The sequence below is a fragment of the Myotis davidii genome, unplaced genomic scaffold (genome assembly GCF_000327345.1).
Source record: "Myotis davidii unplaced genomic scaffold, ASM32734v1 scaffold674, whole genome shotgun sequence".
Lineage (NCBI taxonomy): Eukaryota > Metazoa > Chordata > Mammalia > Chiroptera > Vespertilionidae > Myotis > Myotis davidii.
Window position 1 is genome coordinate 3089477 of NW_006286674.1, and position 3621 is coordinate 3093097.

Below are 3621 nucleotides of genomic sequence, written 5' to 3' on the forward strand. Positions count from 1 at the left end.
CTGTGTCTGTGAACAGTGTGGGCCAGGTGACCCCTCAGGTCTGTCTGTCTCTAAGGTGCAGACGTCATGAAGCTCACACCCTCTCGATGGTACATGCTCACATCTCAGAGGAAGCTCCACCTCTGGGTGGTTTCCAAAGGCTGCCATGGTGTCTTAAGATTTGCTTTTTAGTCCAAGAAAGGTACCAGGTTCTTCCTATCTTAAAAGCCAAGAAGGCAGGTTTGACATGAATTGCTATAGTCATAGACCATCAGCCCCCCTCACCTGGCCCAGAGAAGGTTTGGTAGTAGCCCTTTAAGAGAGACTATGCCTGGTGGGGGTTGGGAAGACATTGATAGTTGTAGGCAACACTTTTGCTACCCAATAATATATTCTGAACCATAAAATGGATTCATAACTGCAAATGGTTTTCAAAGAATAATTTTTTACAGGTGTAAACAGCAGGTTAAAGACTTTTCTATGAGAAAGGGTGGCTGGAAAATCTTAGCCAAACTTACTTTCCCTGGACAGGTACCTTTGCTCAGACATTTCTGGGCCTTCTGGGGAGATGGAGGCAAAATCAACCTGCCAAGTAGCCATTAGGTCTCTACTAGGCAAAGGAAGGGGAAAATTCATCCTAAGCATGGCCTTCAAAGGGAGTATGTCCTATATTAGCAGTATTTGGTTTTCCATACAATTAGAAACTGGTGGGAGGAATGAGAATTTTATGCGAAATTAGGTTTTGCACATCTTTGCTGGTTGAAAAAGTGCTTTGATTTTATTTGATTTACTCTCCAGGTAAGTCTAGAGAGAATGACTGAGATAATTTGTCCCCTTATCATCCCAGGCTTAAACTAAGGCAACAGGGTCTGGGTGCCTTCTCTTTCTCTCTCTATCTCTCTCTCTCTCTCTCTCTCTCTCTCTTTCTCTCTCTCTCTCTGGAAAGAGGTGGAAGTGCTCCCTACATGGCCTGGGGTGTGATGCCAGAGCAGGAACCTGGACGCACCTCTCCCATGAGTTATCACTGGCCAGAGTACATACCTTCTATTGCTTCTTCCTCTTTTGTCGTTTCTTAAATAATTTTAAAAGAAAAAAAGAGCCCTCCTCCTAAAACAGACCATACTTGCTTTAACTAAATTTGTTTACCATTGAAATCAAGTGCCACTTAACTCTTTTCCTTTGAAATTCAAACATATGACTAGACATAGATGTCAACTATCCCAACAATCAAGACAATTTATTATTCCTCCTATTTTCCCTGCTTCTAATTTCCAAAAATCTAAATTCTTTTTGCTGTAAGAAAACACATGTGGGAAAGTTCTTTTTAAAAATGCTCTCTCACACCATCCAAAGTGTTTCCTGACTATAAAAGGAACCCCCACCACTACCAATTGAAAGTCCCTTGGCACAGAACTGGGAGAGAGAAGTAGTGGGGGACACGCAGTGTGTGTGGTTGAGTAGGAGGCATATCTGAGCCTTGGAGGCCCTCAAGCCCAGTGGACCAAGCAGTGGACTGGGAAGGAGTGGCGGGGGGCTACTGGGAAGGAGTGGCGGGTACCTTGGCTTGTCTGCTGGCTCCAGCAGCTCGTGGGTGCAAAGGGAGGTCGTGAGTTTCAGTGTGCTGCTTAGCAAACTTCACAAATACCTGAAGGCAAGAAAAGAGCAAGAATAAGTATATGCTTCCAGAAGAATGGCACCCTCCACTCACCGCCCCCACCCCCACCCACTGGGCTTTCTCTTTCCCACAGCCCATAGACAGCCCTGCTGGAGCAGCTGTGTGCTGCGGGAGGGGAGGCTGGCCCACCTGAGGGGCCTGACCATCAGGGCCCTGCACAGGCTTGTTTCTTAGAATTCCGAGCTGAGCACTAGCAGTGCCTCTGGGAGGATTCAAAGGATGTGGGGTATACAGGGCAAGACAGATCCCAAGTAGCAGCAGCCTTCTAAACCTCTAAAGAAGAAACTAAAAGCAAAAAACAAAACAGGATCTGATCTCATCTCTCCTCTGTCCTTTAGTCAATGTGCAGTGTGGCCGTGACTCCTGCTCATGCCTTCCTCTGCTTGTGGCTGAGAAGGTGCTGGTGACTCAGCTTCTCAGAGGCTATTGGAGACTTGCCTATGCACTGCTTTATTGCACAGTCTCTAAGGATGTCTACTTAAAATAAACACACAGCAACAACAAAATACCCCAGAAAAAACTCAAATGTCCGAATGGATAAAACATAATATAGACATACAATGGAATATTACTCAGTCTTTAAAAGAGGGATATTCTGACACATGCTACAACATAGATGAACTTTGAGGACATTATGTCAAATGAAATAAGCTAAACAAAAGGGACAGAATACTGCATAATTCCAGATAATGATAATGTTATACATATTTTACCACAGTAAAAAGTGATCACATTTAGAAACCCTGACACATGGCATAAATATGTATCAAAACTCACCAAACAGCTTAAAGGGGTGCATTTTATTGTACGTAAGTTAAGCCACAATAAAGTTGATTTGAAAAGGAAAAAAAGCCACCACCACAAACCAGGAAGGTTGAAATAAAGTCATAGTGTAGTGGGGAAGGATGAAGCAAACTCAATGAAATTTGCTGATGACTAAAATAGTGTAAGACAGCAATTTCTGACAGACTGAGTTTCAGCCTAATGGACAGATGCTCAGGCATGTCCTGCCTCCCTGTGGTGGTGGGGATGCCAGCCCTGCTTGGGCTGTCCAGTCGGGACTTTGCAGAGCCCTGCCCTGCACCCGGCTCCCCTCGGGGACTCGCCTGGTCCAGCGTGGTCTGTGTGACCGAGTACTCCTCGATGAGCAGGCTGTCCTGGTGGGAGATGAGCAGCCGGAAGATCCTGGCCAGGGAGGAGGAGGGCACCTGGAACTGGAGCATGTTGTGGTGCCTCTCCCGCTGCACGCTGCCCGGGAAGTTCCCCTGGAAGAACTGCTCCACGGGCTTCAGGTCGGGAAGCAAGTCGTCCTTTGGGGATTTGATCTTCATTGTGACGATGTAGCCATCTCCGAACCTATGGGCGCCCACCACAGCGTGGTACAGGCCTGTTAGTAGTTGGGCCTAAGGCAGTCTCAAAATCAGAAATAGACTCATCAAAAGTATTGGGGATTAAAGGCTACCCTATAAGCCATTTGTGCATGTTTAGAACTAGAAGGTCATCAGACCTATGTCAAGCTTCCTGTGTCCCACTCCTGGAGGCATGAATGTTCCCTGTTCCTTTCCCTCTCACATACTTGCTGAAGTCAAAGGTGTTTTAGCCCCTGCAGAGATCACAGACCTGCCCAGATGTATATTCTCCAATTTAGTTATATTTCCAGTCTGGCCCTTGCATGAGGTACAAGGCTGGCTGCCTCTTCAGCCACCATTTTTCCCTCCTTGATTTAGCTTATTCTTAAGGGCCCTAGGATTTTCAGAATAGTCAATGAGCAATGGCTTCAACTTAAACTCACTGGCTACATTATTATTCTGTTTTATAATAAGAAGAGAGTCAACCTGTCCTTTGATGCTTTGAAGCCAGGCATTGACTTCTCCTGTCTAGCCCTGAAAGTCCCTGTGGCATCGGCTTCCAATGTCACTGTTCTCTCACTGCAGCCTGTTGTCACGTGTGGCCACCTCCCTCATGCT

General features: G+C 46.1%; 1 pseudogene; it reads right to left on the minus strand.

Annotated features, from left to right (window-relative positions):
* The window catches only part of LOC102752245, an 8675-nt pseudogene extending 5690 nt beyond the window's left edge, over positions 1-2985 (minus strand).
* Positions 2986-3621: the final 636 nt, after the last annotated feature.